Consider the following 17,760-nt stretch of genomic DNA (forward strand, 5'->3'; position numbering starts at 1 on the left):
TTTATTCAAGCTGCATAACAATACTTAATTTCAGCTACAGGGGGGCCTTCCTGCAGCTTGAGGTCATTGTTGCTCAAGGGCACTTTAGAGATGCCTTCGGGTTTGAGCCCAGGTTTTCCAATAAAGCTGTTAACCTTTGACTGCTGGGGGGAATGGATGAAACCCTACAATGGATAAAAGAGTAATTACGATATTAATATGAATTCTGCTATGTTAAATTTATAATTACGTTTTCTTTATTATTATTATTTTTCTGCGTATAAACAACGTGGTTTCAGACGCCTAGACGCCGAGGATCTCTATGGTAACAGTCCTCAATTACCAATGATTGGCTAACCCGTGGGAATGTTTCTATTCCCTCAGTGCGGTGATTGGTCGGTGGGCGGTCTGTGCAGCCTGACAGTCTGCAGCGTTCCGGGTTATTGTCAGTCTCGGCAGCTCGGCAGAAGGGCTGGACCGCATCCCGGAGCTGCCAGAAGTAGCTAGCTCTTTATCCAGACGTAACCTTTTCCTGTTTGGTTAATATTACCAAAGAGAGCCTTTCGGGGCTTTGCCGTCAAGGTTACTCCACAGCCTCACCTGGAAATTGAAGTCTGAATCGAGAGGCAACACATCTCAGAGCGTCTGCCGACACCTCGGATAAAGTGACGGACGGAGCAGAGCCTGCTCTCCGGGATTTTACATCGCATCAGTTTAGGATATTCAGGCAGCTACTTTGGCCCAGCCTTGATCTCTTTCAGGGTACCTTCACACAATATTGCCTAGATGAAAACATTTGAATGATACATTTCTCATAAGGTCGTCAAAATTGAGCAGGCGGACCACGAAACCCATGCGTAACAGCGGGGGGATTTTTTTGGAATACTGCGTAGCCGCTAAACCTACCCAGTGTGTCGGTTAAGAGTTCTGCTATTTGGAGATATCTTCAAGCGAGAGGAAGATCAACCGGGACCCTGTACCTACTTTGATTCGGAGGCTAAACGGTGAAAACCCGAAGCACACTTGGTGCGCAATCCTTCTGAGGACGCTCTTGAAATTGCCGACCTGCGCTTTTGCCCTCGACAAAAATTGGCAGCCGAATCGAGAAAAAAAGGCAAAGCTTATTAACTTTGCATGCTAGAGGCTAGAGTGTGGAATCTAATTTGCAGGGTTACCGCTACATTTGCATACCGTCGGAAGACGAGGATAAACTTAATCAACATTTGACATCGACAAAGCAGCATCTGGATTTTGGGGCAACAGAATGAATCCGTTTTAATTTGGACCGCAGAAGTATGAGGCAGATTGCTCAGTGAATGCTACGATCTGCATGGAGTTCTAGTGTACACTACGGAGCAATTTATGGTAAATATATTTTGCATGTCTGTCTCTCCCAGTCGTGTAGATTCTGAATGGTACGGGTCATTTATTTGTAACCATCATGGTAGTTTGTGTCAGAGCTTCGCTTCAATGTTTGGGGAGGATTGTCGCCGAAACAGAGAAACGCCTGAAAATAATGAATGTTTATAAAATGCCCCCCTCCTTTCCCCCCAGGATGCTGCCCACACGGTTGATGATGTCTCGGATTTAAACCCTTTGTTTGACCCATAGGAAGTGTTGTAAAAATCGACTTGTTAGAGAGCCGCTGCCGAATTGCTCGAGGAGCTGCTTTGATGTGTAATATTGGTCTTTTCAAGTATGGGTAGCAATTAAGTATATTGTCGAGGCCAGTGCACTGCAGGCAGGCATCACAGACACGGGGATGTGTGGCACTGGAAGAGTTGCGGCTCAGAGCAAAAGGTGCGAATTTCTCATCTGTACGCCCCCGTGCGTCACCGCGCACGGGTAGGGTAACTACAGTGCCTGCTGCAATTAGAGATTTTCACCCTGGTGTGTTAATGATACACAATCTCTGTCTTTTTTATTTTATTTTATTGTGTGCCTGTATGGTGTGACAGGCTTTCATAGAGAGACTCATAAAATTCACGAGCATGTGTGCCTAGCGCTGTAAAAGTTTTCACTTTATGCTCGGTGATATGGATGATCCTCAGTGCTGCACTAAGGTCGGGAGACAATTTGTCATTGTCCCGTGAATTCCACAGCTCACGTGCCCTCTGCGGCCCCAGCCTCTGGTGCAGCCAGAGGAAGTCTGAAAATTTGACTCGACTGTGAATTAGCTGATAAAGTTTGGATTGTTTCCCGTGAACTTTGAGCCTCGCTGGTTGCTGAGGTTGCTTTGCAATATTTAGTTCCATTGCTCGCATTGCACGTAAATGAGCCTCCACATTATGCTGACTGTGCAGTGAAAAAGCCACACACTGTATGTTTTATCATTAGACTACAAGCATCCTCAAATTCTTATCTTCCAGTCGTTCTCTCTCCAGCAGCCTTGCAGATAGGCAGCTTGCAGAATGTAATATGGGCCCCTACAGCAGGGCAGGCGCCCCCACAGTCAGGGCACCTGACATAGAGCCTTCCTGGCTGTATTGAATAAAACATCCAGTGATGTATGAGGCAGGAGCTGCACCCGAGGGGGCAGAACTGCCTCATTTACTTCCTCCACTCTGCGTCTATGACCTGCTGAGCAAATTGTGCTCATATTAGCTCTGCGGCTGCTCCTCACCTAAACAAATAGTCTCCCCAGCATAATGCTTGCCTTAACTCAACATGATGGTTGGACAAGGCAGGGGGGAGTGGAATGGCAGGGAAGCTTTAATATTTAGGTCACTGAATTACCTTTTTGAGATTGTAGTTGTTGTTCTGACTGCTTTTTTTGGCTTGCTTTTCGATTTTTCTTTTTTTGTAACACTGGAGCTTCAAGGGTCCCGCTGCCAGCTCAAGACTTGATCCACATTTCATTCCTCTCGCTTTCACCATGTTTGCTTTTGCTCTGCTTTCTCTGCGTTGGTAGCTGACAAAAGGATATCGGTGCTTTGTGGGCTCAAAGTTAATTTCACGTGTTTTCCACATTATTTTTTACTTGATCATAAAATGAAACTGGCGTAAGTCGCCAACTTGAGTAAAATGTAATCTCTTGTACTTAATTGAGCTGCCAACAGCTGGAAGGTAGTGAACATATTTGAGCAATGAGTTAACAGAAACACGCCAAAATAACCCTGAAATTTTATAAGTTTGGAACTCAAATAGCGTATCAGCTTGATTGATTGATTGCATTTGGGCTCCTTGCTGTATTCTTTGCTTATTAAAGTGCCTGCCTGGAGTGAATAAGTGAGCTCCACTCATGAATATCGTTAAAGTCGCTGAAGTTTAATTTCCTGTGCTGTGTATTAATCTTTTTTAATCCCTGCATGGTTTGATTGTCTCAACACCTACCCAGAGGCACCAAAACTCATTTTGACAGTTAAGATGACTAAAATAGTAGGTGTGTGTGTGTGTGTGTGTGTGTGTGTGTGGGAGAGAGAGCGCCTTACTCAAGATCTACTGACCCCTCAAGTGTCTAAGCTTATGTCCATTCTTGTGCGGACTTCATTACTGAAAGTGCAAATTAAATCTTTTTTTTTTAAATAGCTTTTTCCCACCAAGTCCAATTATAGAATAATACACTTTGGATGAAAACAAACATTAAATTCATCTTCTTTTCCTGCCAAAGAAAAGACAACAACTCTTACGTTAACTGATATCACAGGAAAGCACAAAGCTTCTTACCTGGAAACATCATCGGACCCTCAAAGCCACGTCAACAGCAGCTCATTAGGTACCTGATCAAAGTGTTTCATATCAGCGAAAGTCTATAACAGTTCTTGTTTTAACGCTTTTAACGCTTTTTCATGTTAAGCCAAACAACAGAAAATTTGCCCTTTCTTGTTCTTTGCAGTTTTACTTGTTTTGATATAAACTCTATTGTCCCTGTACAGAGATTTGTTTTGCACATCAGTACCTGGAACAGTAGTGACAGAACATGAAAAGGGAAACAGAAAACAAAAAGCATTACGTGGAAGTGGGGCTAGAGAAACAGAGACACCTTTCAGCAACTCGGCGTGAACAAATACAGGTGAAAAGTGATGTCCAGTTTCCAGCAGACTTGGTGGCGTTGGTGGGACTTTGCAGGCAGGATTAATAAGAGTCCTTCTACTTAGCTATTTAGCACATTTGTGTGCAGGTAGCACCCCCATACACTGCTAGCTGTTAATGCTATCTAATCTATATCGCCCTTTTTTGTGACCATTATTATGACTATTTCAGCGCTTAAAGATTAACCTTCATGGTTATATTAGCTGTACTGAGGAAGTCAAATGAAATGAGTATTCTTCCCAGTGTGTCCACACTGTCATGGTTATAAATGCTGAACTACAGTAATCAAAAAATGAGAACAAGAAGAAGAAGAAATACTCATTTTATCAACCATATACTCCATAATACAGTATATGGTAGGAGAAAAACCTCTTCATGCTGCTAGCCTTGTAAAAACGAATGAAATCACAGCACTTTATACCTAATGACATCAACACTTGTGCGAAATGTGATGCCAGAGTGAGATTCCATTTATACATCATAAAGCATTAAGTGAGACGTGGTAGTAAATTTTAAATACAGTGCAAGCTTCTTGGTTTTATAAACAGGCGCTCTAGCGTTTACATGAAAGTTGATTTTGTGTGATGCAGAAGAACTACTCTAACATAAGTTACAGCAGTGTGATTGCATGCACTCTTTCTGTGTTTCTGGTAAGGGTGTCGGTTCTCTGCCCACTGATCATTTTCACTTATTTTTGTGAGTTGTACCTGCTCACTACTCTGCTCATGAGACCTTGGCAGCTCCTCATCAGGGTTATCTGCAACCACTTAGCGCATGACGGACAGCAATGATCCTCCGACCTCCTCTCTCTTTTCCCCTCTCGCCCCTCCGTCAGGCAGAATGGAAGTCACGTCTCAGCAGGGCTCGAGGTTAATGTCTAGTCTTTCATTTCTAAAGGTTAGGGACACCCAGCCCATTTTATTTATTTCTTTTTTTGGCGCTTGTGCAATATCGTGAGCGGGAACTGTGCTGTTCAAACGTGGTTAATGAGTACAGTCATATGGCGAGCCAGAGTACTGTGCAGTTTATAGTTTGTTCCACAGCACAGGCAGTAAAGTGAGGGGTGGCATGCTCCTTGCAAAGACTTCTTGGGGGGAAGAAGGAGAATAAAGCAAATCTGACAAGCTCTCCAACAGCGAATTTGCTCTCCTTAAAAACAATGCCGCTCTTGCCTTCTTCATGGTCACATTGATTTGTTCTGGGTGACAGTGCAGGCTGCTGTGAAATCACCCCAGCGCCATTGATCTCAAGGAGAAGAGGAGGAGAGGGAATGAAAGGCTGGCGACAGAGAGCAACATGGGAAAATCCACAGTGTGCCCTCCTCAACCTTAAACAGTAATAAAATGAAGGCCTTGGTTACTATCAGATCAGCCCCTGCTGTACTTCTTCAGCCACTGTATCGCAGTCTAGTCGGTGCTTTGATTTGTTTTGGAGGCCCCTACATGCTGTTTGATTTGCTATTGTGCCTCGCCATGTTTCATATTATCAGCTGAACTCTTTATTGCCACTGTTTTCCATGCCAGAAGCAAGGCTGTTTTTATCTCATGCAGGCCTCTGATTAATCTCTGCCTCTCTGCTGGTGTACTTTAATCTTGAATGGGAGATATCTGATTTTCCTCGGCTATTGAGGAAGATCAAACTTTAATGGAACAAGGAACTGCACATCATCCTAATCTCCATCTCTCCCTGCATTTTGGTTGACTGCTCTCCCTTGGGCTTTGTAGCTTTCTGCAGAAGCAGGAAATACATCAGACAGATAAGATGTTTTCTCTTCATGCTTTGGTAATTTATTCCCTGTTGACAATGGCCACCACTTTACATCTCTGCTGTTTGATTAGCTGGTTGAAGAAGCCGCGGGTAAAAACGTGGGGGAATTGATTGACGCTTACAAATGGTTGTCCTGTATGACCTAAATGTGTGAAACTTTTCTAGAGGCTTTAATTGGGGTTTCTTCACAGTTCAGTCCATCCACAGCCAAATGTGCTAGCCCTCTCTCTATTTATTGACACGCCAGAGAAGGGGGGCATGCGTAGCCTGAGGAGAGATATGTCAGCTGCATGGATGTATCCAGGTTCAGTGCTTTTGATTACGCCACAGTCATTTCAGGAATTAGCTATTGACCGCTTTCCTTTTTCTTTTTTTTTTTGTTTGGTCCGTTCTCTTCCTCCACCGTATCACTGAATAACGCTGTACATTATGCTGACCAGCATCCGGACTGCGACTGGCTTGGTGCATATTGTTGCAAATGGATAACACTTAAGGGGGTGTCACACCTCCCGCAGACGGCTTACGTCTGTGACAAAAAGAGGCTATTACCCAATTCTAAGGCGGTTGCTGTAAGGTAATGAAATTTCCACTGACTGGAGAAAACAATGTTGTCTGGTCTGCACTGTAATTGCAGAAGCCACCTCGCCATTTTCCCCGAGTTCAGCGTGAATGCAACACGATTTAATAAAACTCTGGAGATTTTTATCATTTATTGCCAGGCCTGGCAGCCGCATCAGGGAGAGTGAGCCGAGGCTTGCACAGATAAAACTCATTCAATTTACTTGTTGAATTTTAACCATGCGAGGCAGAGACCATTTGCAAAAGAGCCGCCATATGACCCGTAGGAGAATGTTTTTATAGGGATCATGCAGGTCAGCTATACTGTTAATATAAAACCACCATTCCTTTAATCTAAATGGCAGAGCACCCTGGAATTTCTGTCATTTTCTCTCCTGGTATTATTTGTGTCAAGAAAGGGTTGAAAATCCCTGGGATATTAGGCCCTGGGGCCAAAGAGCTTCTGTGTGCCTGCCTGCTTCCATTCACATACAAAAACACAGGAACATTGACATGAGGACATGTATGGACACACGCACACATACACACACTCCTAGCCCTGTTTTATTACCTCCTGCCTGCTGCTGGAATTGCTTTCCTCCCTCGAGTGAGCCAGGCAAAGCCGGCTTTATTGTGTTAACCTATTTGTGTGTCAAGAGCGATTGCAGCGTTCTTTATCTCTGTTTGTATTCGGACGGGGAGACGGCAGAGAGAGAGTGAGGGAGCAAGGAAGAGGGAGAGCCAGAGAGGGTGAGTGGCGGAGGAAAGAAGGGGAAGAGAAGGTGTTTGTGGTGTGGGCGAGGGGGGGTACACAGGAGCCAGGCAAGCCACCGGAGTTAGATGGATGGCCGGTCACCTCGCTCTCTACTCTGGAGGATAATGACTGGTTGCTTAGCAATGACCCACCCCCACCCACTTCCAGACTTGCATCCACAGTAATCACTTTTTTCCTCTAAAAGATTTCATATATAATTATAATGGGGCTTTTCATTTATTTAGCACAGTAGGGTGGAGGGTGTGAGCTGGAATTGGGGATTTTTGCGTGGTGGTGCTTATCGACTCCCGGCTTTTGTGCAATGCAAAATTGCACTTGCATTCATGTGTGTTTGTAGGAAAGTGTTTGTATGTGCTTTTGCTGTTGGAGTTTGGCCTGGATTACGACTAGGCCAAAGCTATATTTCCTGCCGCTGTACGACCTTTGACCGACATAATGCCACACTGGTGACGGTGCAGATGCACAAATACACAGACACACACTTTCATGTTTTCTGATGAGCGACCAGAAGCTATCAAGGGCTGCTTCATGTGAGCTCTTAGTTTTATTAACATTTTTTATTGAGTTGAACAAATTGCTGACCTTTTATGGTATAATGAAAAGTCTGGCCCGCTATGGACAAATTCGAGCTTTGGCAGTGGTGACTGGCACCCGTCCCAGCTATTTAACTCATGATTTACAGCGTGTTTATTCAGCAGGTGACAACATTTAATACAGCGGAGTGTTTCCCAACATTTCAGCTCTTTTTTTTCATCTGTTCTGTTTTTTCAGATCTTAGTCTGAAGCAGTTCTGTTGTAATAGATACAGTCTACTCGCACTGTTCTCTTGCAGGTTTGAATTTAGGTTACTGGATTTTTAAGTGGCAGAATAAAGGTGTAATATCTGAACATGACCCCCAATTTAAGCTGCCTTTCATCACCAGCAGCCTCGGTGTTGGCACAAATTCCAGAGTCCTTTAAATTATCTGCCAGTTATTCTCTCTGTTTCTGTTTCTTTCTTCTTTTTTTAATCTTCCCAGTTTTTTTTTCTTTCCTTTCCTCTTTCATGAGATTTGAATCATTTGAACACGCCTGTGAAGTTCATATTAAACTTTTACTTGTTTATGATGATAAAAAGTCACGGCTGCTTAAACAGACCTTGTGGATCAAATTAAATGCTTTGTCTTGCGCTCGCGTAGCCAGTTGGTGGTGTATTTGTTCATTTCTGGATTGACGTATTATATCTACACTTTAAAAAAAAAAAAATCTGTTTTGTTATTGGAGCTTCTTTATAGATCGTCAGCCGCGTCTGATATTTGCCCATCTGTGCTCTTTCTCCATATCCTCTTCGGTGCCATCTTTTCTTATCCGGGCTCATGCACCAATGCTAAAATTGACAGCTTCGTATGTCCTGGGAACTTCATACAGATAAACTAAACATACATCCCTATCCTCCCCCTCAATCTCAGTGCCATGCTTCTGTAGCTGCATCTATAGAACAGCTGTCCAGCTGTCACGGCAGCCCACCAGTCAGCCGCTCTCCAAGGCAACATCTGTAGAGACTGAACACACAAGGGCAGCCTGCCGTTCCCCGCTTGTCCCCGAAGACCGTGGAAGTGTGTCAGGCCTTTTGGCTACACATTACCGCTGACCACATCAACCGTATCACTGGGTTTTGATTGAATGTCATCTGCTTCTGTGCCACTTAAATGAGCTCTGCGAGGCTTCAGACTGTTGTATTATTTTTTTCTTTGTCAGTGACTTACAGTGATCTGCCGCTGAAGCTTCCTGTTGTCACAACAGTAGTTAAAAACAAAACACGTGACTGTGCAGCCCAAAAAAACTGAAAAGCGACTCTGCATTATTGTATCCATTAATAGTCATCTGCCTCCGCATGTATGTGTGTGTGAGTTCTTGTGCACACGTGTGCGTGCGTGTGTGTGTAAACAAAATCCCAGCGAACAAGGTGCAATGGCCTGGAACTGACGAGAACCCACTGGGAGAGTCTCTCCTTGATGTAGACCCCCCCCACTCCCGCTTCCCCTCCTCATTCTCTACCATCTTTCCCTCTTGGCATCAGAGCACGATGGCGAGGCAGGCGGGGGTGGGGGGGACGCACAGAGCCATGTGAGTGGGGAGATGAACAGATCTGCGGTCCCCTCTGTCAGCCACAAACTAGGATCAGGGAGATCGTGTGGAACTCTCTCCTGGGATGAGCAAAGGGAAGAAGGGAGAAAACAGCTGTTAAGTGTTTTTCTCTCACTTCTTCACCAGCTCACTTGTGTTTTTCCCTACTCTGTCATTTCCTCTAAGGCTGTCATTAGCTTCTGTTACACGGGTTTTAAATAACTTTTTGAACAGTTAGGGGCATTTGATAACAGAGGTTCTGTGTATCTCTGTGTGTCTATGTGTGGTTATAGATGTGCCTTGTACGTTGTGTGATATGACCTCCAAGTATTGTTTTTTTGTTTTTGTTTTTTTTTTTTATTTAATTTTTTTTAATGGGTTTGTTGCACAGAATGTAAATAAAAGATGGACATAATCTCTGGGTCTGAAAAGTGAGGCCAATGCAGAGTTGCTCTAACTCTACGTTCTTTCTAATGGCCAGCAGGGGGCGACTTCTTGGGGTGGAAAAAGAAGTCTGTTTGTATAAAGTCTGTGGGTAAACAAACCGACTTCTCACTTGATCTGTGACCATGATTAGCAGTTTTCCAGCTGTTTTTTGGTGTCAGTCGCTGGTTTCAAATCTTATTTATACAAGAAGATGTGAATTTTATACGTTACGGCTCCGTTATACTTAGCGTGCTTTAACGTCAAGTTTATGCTTTATGGTGGCCAGCAGTGTCCCTGGATTTTTCAGTCAGATCCACACCTTATATGTAATATCTGATTTCAAAAAAATGATATGATCAGCATTTAGGGAGTGCACAAACCAGTGGCCTTGTTCATCTTTTTTATACAGTCTATGCTTATCGTCAGAGGTCGAAAATCCTCGAGACACACAGACAATGCAAATGTACACATTTTGAAAGTGTGCTAATTGTTCCTATAGCTCTTCTGGAGTGTTTTAGGAACTATTAAGGATTTGATTTCTTTATCATCACTCTTAGTAGCTGGGGGCCTCTCAGGCATACTGTGCCTCTCCCCACAGACAGCTGCGGAGTCATACAGTCTGTGGGCGAAGTTTGATAGATCCTGTTTACTGGAGCTGAGAGAATGCCGGGGTATCTCAAATTAAGTGTCACTTAAAGCTTGTCATTTAGTCAGCTTTCCATTTTGTTCCCCCATCTCTAGTGGCAGCACTGTGCTGCCAATTGTAACAGGGATTGAGAGGAAGACATTTGGTGATTACACATTCTGTCATGATTGAGGGGTGAAGCCAGCAACTCGATGCAAAACCAAATTCCATATGGCTGCAGTGAAATCTCTGCACCCATAGTGAGTTACTCTGAAGCAGCCCCCGTCCTGATGACAGCGAAATCGCCTGCTCGTGACTTATCGTTTTATCATTTAAATTTACCCCATTGATGCTCGCTGCTGTGATTGACAGCTGGGCTTGAAAGCCACAGCTATCTCAATTGAGCTCCAGCAGCCAGTTGGTAACCGTGACAATGGTCTCTCCTCTTTCCCTTGTTTTCACACATTTTCTGCTGTCACAGAAACCTCACTGATTGCTTCTCTGCCAAGACAGCATCCTATTAATCTTTTAAATAAGGGCCGCAGCCCAGCAGTATTGTTTGTAGAAAACCAAGAGGACCTTGTGAGACCACACTGAAAAGGGAAAGGGGGCAACAGTGCTGAATCTGTCTCACTGTGGCAGGAAAGCAGAGCCTCCTTAAAACCTACAATATTAGAACTCTAATAGGTGCTGCGGAGATGGATGATCCCGAGGTCTGAATATAGATAACGCTCTCTGGACCCACCTGATAACTCTGTGGGCTCTGTTGTCTTCTGCCTCTTTCAGCTTCGCTCTCCAGGTGCATTCTGTGCTTTCATCTACATTGTGGCACTCTGAATAAAAGCCTCTGTGTTTATGGCCATTTTCTTTTTCTATGCGCTTATTGATCCTTTTCAGCATGGTTGGAATAGTCTTTATTTTTTTCAATTCTGGGCTCAAATAGCATAACAGCAGCATATTCTGAAATGGCAACCCATTGATGTATTGTGATGTGACCTAGCGAAGGTAGAATAACAGTTCAGCCCTTTGTCCCAGTGTACTTAGCTGACAATTTGTTTGAAGGAGACGCAAACATGAATGAAATTGTGGCCTCCTTGCAATGTATGTTTCTTGCCACCAAGAAAACGCTCTCTCTCACCTCTGTCTTCAAATGGCTTTCTGCACTCTGATTTCATGGACTTAGGCTTTTGTGTTTAATTAGGTGCGATTTGTGAACATCCCGAGTGATAGGAAGTCTTCTTTTTTTTTTCTTCTTTTTTTTGCACTTTCTTGTCAAGTGGATGTTAATGGAGAATTGCTGCAATGCTCTTGACACCCTCTGCTTTATAATGAGTTCCTTCCTGTGCAAAATGGCCCCATAAACCAAACCTTTCAAGGATGAGGAGCATGTGGCAGCAGTATTTTGGCTTCTCTCTCCCTCAGAAATGTTCATGCCATATAAAAGAGACTGAAATTGTGGGATCACTGTATACCTTGATTGTGTCTTTGTCTCTGCTCCAGTCATAGAAATCCAGCGAGGCAGTGCAACCTAGCTGACTAATTGACTTCCAGGTCAGAGCAAAATAATAGCCAGAGTTCTGGTCAATGAAAATGGATATACTTTCCCCTGTAAAGCAAGCCACGAGTGCTTTGTTCTGATCTGTGTGGTCATGCACCTGTGCATGCACGCACACATGAGCGATTCAGCATGTAGCTATTCATAGTTTTCCTCTGTGGTTCACACAGTTAACTCGGTACATTTGAAAAGCACACACACACAAAACATTAATAAATTCAGAGCACTTTAGTGTCACTATTTATATAAGCTTTAGTCTGGAACTTTGATCTTATGTGATGCTTCTGTGAGAAAATTGAGAGCTTGAACAATAAGGAATAGTTGAATAGAAGTGTTTGCTTTTTAATTGTGTGCTTTCAAAACTAGAAAGCTCTCTGACCCACTTTTGTAATACTTGACACGAACTTTAAAAGTATACACATTAGTATTTTATGGAAAAAAATGTCTTCGGGGCACTTCAATCGTTTTCTCGCCTTTCTGTCTATAAAGCATCATTGCACTGAGTTTTTTTTTTTTTTCTGTATTTCCTTTTCTTTTTTGATCAAAAATGAGGTCCGCTTTTCTTTACGCGTGGCTGTGTTTGCAACGAGATGAGCGAGTATAAGTGCGAGTCCTTGGAATGTATGTTAAACTGTAAGTCTGTGTTTTCTTCTGAACAGGCAAATGTGTGTGCATAGGGATGTCTTTTTGTTCTTGTTTGCAGGTTAAACACAAACACTGCTGTCCCAGATTCACACGCAATCCTCCTCCACCTGAGCCTGATCCCCGGGAACTTGGCGACTTGCACGTAGCCGCGAGCCTCCTCCCCTCTGTCCGTTACCCCAAAAGATTCTCAGTTCCTCCGGTTTCAAAGCGCTCGCATAGCTCAACTGTGTCGAAGCACGCCCCTCCTCCCTGACCCCTCCTCCTGGAGACGGCACTCTTGACCTGCTGCCCCATTGTTTCCAGCGGGGATGGATGGGGAGCCGCCTCTGCTGCCGCGATCCTTCACTCAATAGCAGCTCCATCTGTTGACTGCGTGACTCTGGGTTACAAGCGGGGATTTTGCTCCGTCTGTGAAGGGTGTGAAAAGAGCTATCTCAGGGGGGCTTCCTGAATGGAGTTTTAAAACTGCAGACGAAGGGTGTTGCGATGCCTCTCACAACCCCACCCTTCTCCCCTTCACCTCTCCACCCATCGTCAGCCCAACACAGCCAGCTGGGTGTGTGCAGGATGAGAGGCCTTCATTGTGCCTGTTCACAGGCCCCAAGGCAACAGGGTCACCTTGTCCCCAAACAAATGCTGCCCTCAGTGGGATTATTGGCACTGTTCGTCTGTGTTTCCGTGTGTGTGTGTGTGCGCTTGCATGTAAAGGGGGAGTAGGTATTTGAGTAAAAGAACGCGTCATCGGGAAGAGGGCAAAGGCCTTGGCTATGAGCACATTTATCTAACATCTCTGCCTTTCACATCAAGACCTATTCAGTGCAACCCGTCTGCATCAGGTTTTCAAAGGACATCACCGATAAAGAAACACTCTGGGCTGCTTTGCTGCTCTCAGTGCACTCCGTAAGCATTTAGACCAACAAAGCTGCTCATGTAATGTTCTGTTTCTCTTGTATATTCAGCTTAGAGAGACAGAATCTATTTTTTTTTTTTTTTTTAAGGTTTGGAAACATGAAATGGTGCAAGAGTACTGCTTTGGGCTTTCGGGCATGGTCTGTTCTGCAGTTCATCCTCTTTAACGGAGGGTATTTGTGAACAAAAACGAAATGTGTGGCTGTTTTGACAGCTGGTTCACCTTCGGTAATTAATGGTAAAATTGCATTCTGCCAGACGTTTGTGCTGAGGTCTTCTGTCTTTCTGTGTGGGAGTTGTTATTTGGCATTTCCACTTAAGTGAAAGAGGAAATGCCCGGTGGGATCCTCTTCTTTCTCCTGAAGAAGATTCTCATTAACTTAAAAAAAAAAATCCTTCTGGATGTGTTTTTCTTTTTAAGTCTTTTATTACAATACAGGTCCAATCATAGTATTTGTCACATCTATGCATTCTGTAAGGTTCTTTTCTGTTGACTTGCAGTTTGGTTCAGTTAACTCTTTCTTTTGCCCCTATCACACAGGGACAAAAAAAAAGTGCTGAAGTACTCAAAAAGTTCTGAAGAGGCACAGCCAAGCATCTTCCCCCCTAGTCTCCTGTTCTTTCCCCTGTCACAGAGCCACAGATCAGCTTCATCACCTAGAGCCCTCAGGTAACACAGCATGTCCTTAACACACCTTTACTTCAGTTAAGATGATTAAAGCAGCACAGTCCCTCTCCTCGTGCCTTCTACGCATGTGTTACACTCCCAGACTTCCCCTCGCAGAAGACAAAGTGAGCAACAGTATCAGACTGAGAAGCGCGCGGGTGGTTCGGGCATGGAGCCCCCTCAACCAGAAGAGACGGAACTAAAGGAGGGGGGGTTGTCGAGTGGAATGAGTGGAGGTGGAAAAGTGCAGTGACAGCAGAACGAATAAATTGAAAAATTCTCTCATTGTAAATTGTCTATTGCTCGTGACAAACGATCTGATAGGCGAGCGGCCCGGGTTTCCGACGCATCCGTCCCAATAGAGCTGTGAATAACTGGTCTATCTCCACACTGCTTAGCACTGGCCCCTCACTTAATAATTCATACAGTGTGAAATATTTTCCCCAGTACAGATATGCCAAAGAGCTGCCGCTAGCATGCGGGGGCGGTGAGGAGGGTGTCCCTGTGGTGCTAATTTGGGAACTGGTGACGTGCATAGATTTCTAAGGGGGCTTTAGTTTGGAGGCGATGTCTCAGACACATTTGTTCTCCTGTATGCTCTGTCTGCTATTGGAAGGAGCCGAGCTAGAGATGTAGAGAGTGAGAGAGCGCAGATGACATTTAACTTGTGGCTGATCTGCCTGCGACGAGGAACAGAGAGGGGAAATACATTTCCATTTACGCTGACTGAACACAGTTATCAGTGACTGTGGGGACAAAGGGAGGTTGTAAACCTGCTAAGTAGTTTTTGCTGTTTGCCCTGGTGAGTGTTGTGGTCACATCTTTGGCAGCAGGTGTCTGTGGACACCTGGTTCATGTCTCCAGTTTCCTTCAAGTGACTCCCCCTGCCTCAGGCTGCTTCAGGAGCTCAGCAGCCAAGAGTATCTCTCATGGTCCCTGACCTTATTGTGCCCTTCCCTCAGAGGTCGCGCCATCGTATTCACAGCGACAGTGAAACCAAAGCTGTAAAAGCCTCGCTCACATGCACGCTGCGATGTGTGTGCAGATGTGTGCTTGCATGCAATAGTGTCATATAGCCATGCACTTTTTGTGCAACAGTGTTTTGTGCTTTCGTCTAACTCGTTCTGCAGCTTAGCCCTGTACAAACTGGGTTTTTATGGTCCGCATTCAGGCCCTGATACCAATTATGCAAACTATTAAAAATTTAAGGAGGACAGTCTTTTATAATTTAATCCTAAAGTAATAGATTCTATTAAAAATGCATGAGAGGAGCTTTATAGATGGAGCTAGAATTAGTGTCTATCAAAGACTCCAGTCAAGGATGCAGGGGGAATGGGCAGCAGGAGTGGTGGTATTGCCTCATTATTCAAATAGGATATGATTACCATAGAGCAGGAGTCCCTCAGAGCTGAAGCAGAGCTCTCTGGCTACTGTGATCACTAACAGGAGGAGTCCAGCTCCTCGATGGAGGTCTCTGCTTTTCTGGCTAAATGAAAGCGGTTTTAGATTTCCTGTTTTAACTTTCACAAATGAAATTTGAGCTTGTTAACTCGAGCGTACTGCCACCGAAATACTTTTCATCTTACTAGGTGTCTTCACCCTGTTGATTCACTTCAGATTGTTTCTTGTCTGTACTGAAAGCATACAAAAGGTATTCAAGCATAAAAACAAGAAAGCTACAGGGTTGTAGCTCTTCTTCACTAGAGACAATGAAGTCTTATGCAATGCAGTTCAGCAGCTCCACCCTTAAGTCTACTTTTACACTTTTTTGATGTAGCCCAACACCTGAGCTAGACTACATTGTTCCTTATATGCTTTCAGCCCGGTTAATGTGAGGGGTGCAACATAATAGAGTCTCCAGACAAATTTATGGTAGAGCTGTTGCATTAGATTTCACAGGTGTACCTAATAAAGTTTCTGCTGAGTGTAATAAAGCTTTTATTGTTGCTTATACTCCTTTGTTTACCCTGCAGAGCCTCCTAAACAGCAAACTAAAGAAGTATCAGTTTGTGTTTTGTTTCCTTTTCTGTTTTTTTGTTACGTTTTTAAAAGAAGGAAGCCACATTTGCGGCGTTGAATTTTTCAGGGCTAAATTTCCCCTTGTTTTATAATGCGCCTCGTACTACCCCGGCAGTGCAGCGAGCTCAATCGTTTTCCTGCATCATCAGGTTTATGGAGTACAGATAGCGGTTGAATTTCACTCTGTTGTCATTGTGATTTGCTTCGATAATTACAGCCGGAGAACTGCTGCGATTCGGATACGGTAACAGCCTCCCGAAAAAGCTCAGTGGTTATTAATGTTCTCCAAGACGTGGATTGAAAAAGCCAATAAAAATTGGAATCCTCATGAAGCTTATATGGATTTTAAGTTCTGCCTCAGAGGTAAATTCCTCGCCTTTCTGATGTAATGGTTGCCTGTTTATGGAATAAATCCAACTGGCTTAATCGATCATCTCCGTGGAAAGGTCAAGTGGAGAAGCTGTGGTGTTTGAAGTGCTTATATCCCATGGAGGAGTGCCAGAAATGTGACACCTCCTTATGAGTGGGTGGTGGCGTGCAGATTAGTGACGGACAGGGTGGCCCAGGGGGATGATTTAGGGAGATTCAGCTCTAAATACTCTGTGTATATCAGAGAGAGAAACTATAAGCTGCCTTTCCCACAATCCCCATTTTCAACAGAAAAGCATATTAGTAGATTAAAAGAGAAATTTTGAAAAAGACTAGACTGAGAGAGAGACACAGAGAGAGAAAAGGAAACAAGGTGGCCACAGCTGGTGCTGAAAGGTGAACAAAAGTTTGGTTTTAACCTCCTGTCCACGCTTTTTGTTTAATGCTGCTTGAAGTTACCAGTTGGTTTCATCCCTCCACAGTCTAATCTAATCTGGAGTGGGTGGCTGTGGGCAGCATCTGTGCTCCAAGTTGAAATAGGGCTTTCTCACTGCCTAATCCTCTATCCAGGGATCACTCAGTAGGGTGAAGACAATTACCAGCCTGCTTTCTCATGCTAATGGAATCTCTAACTAGATCTTACGGAAAGACGGGAAAAAATAGACGGAGGAAGAAGAGAAGCGGGGACAATGGCGCAGAAAGATGACCTAACTAAAATGGGTTTTTAGATTACCATTTAATTATTGATAGAGACCCAGTTGTAAGGCCTAAGGTCAGGATTTGGAAAGCCTTTTCCAAGAAAGGAGACAGATTGGGACTCTATTCCGGTTTGTGTTAGGTCACAAAGTTGCTGAGACGGTACTGATGTCAGCGACATATCCGCAGCTCTGTGCCATAGTCTGGCTTTCACCCTTTTTATCACATGCCTCCAGCAAGGTGTCTGGAGTGGTTTTAAATTGCATTAATATGCAGGAATTTATAGATTGCCTCCCTTGGCATTTCTGCAGGGAGGGGAAGAGAGTATTACAGTCTCCATCTGCACTAATTACTGGGTCTTGGCAGTGTTACCTGTCTCTTGTGAAGGACAAACCACGGCACCAAGCAGTAACACAGAGAGCAGAAGGAGCTCATCTGCTGGGGAGTCTTCAAGAAGAGGGATGTCTCTGGGGCCTTTTTACTCTGATATGTTTGATGTGTTGGGAGCCTTGACTACCATAAAATAAAAAAAAATCTCTGCCAGCAGCATCAATAAACTAAATGACTTCGTCTAACTTCCTTCATCCAGAGCTGAGAGAGAAGAGCTAACAGGCTTTACACCTGATTGGAGC

General features: G+C 44.1%; 1 protein-coding gene across 1 annotated transcript in view; it reads left to right on the forward strand.

Annotated features, from left to right (window-relative positions):
• Positions 1–443: 443 nt before the first annotated feature.
• Positions 444–17,760, forward strand: part of fam222aa (family with sequence similarity 222 member Aa) — a 46,399-nt gene continuing 29,082 nt past the window's right edge. The window contains exon 1 of the mRNA XM_085368235.1: positions 444–1,344. The gene's annotated coding sequence lies outside the window, so the exon portion shown is untranslated. The remainder of the gene's footprint in view (positions 1,345–17,760) is intronic.

This window comes from Diplotaxodon limnothrissa, linkage group LG12 (genome assembly GCF_057381915.1).
Source record: "Diplotaxodon limnothrissa isolate DT_005_m linkage group LG12, D_limnothrissa_male_GT1.1, whole genome shotgun sequence".
NCBI classification, from domain to species: domain Eukaryota; kingdom Metazoa; phylum Chordata; class Actinopteri; order Cichliformes; family Cichlidae; genus Diplotaxodon; species Diplotaxodon limnothrissa.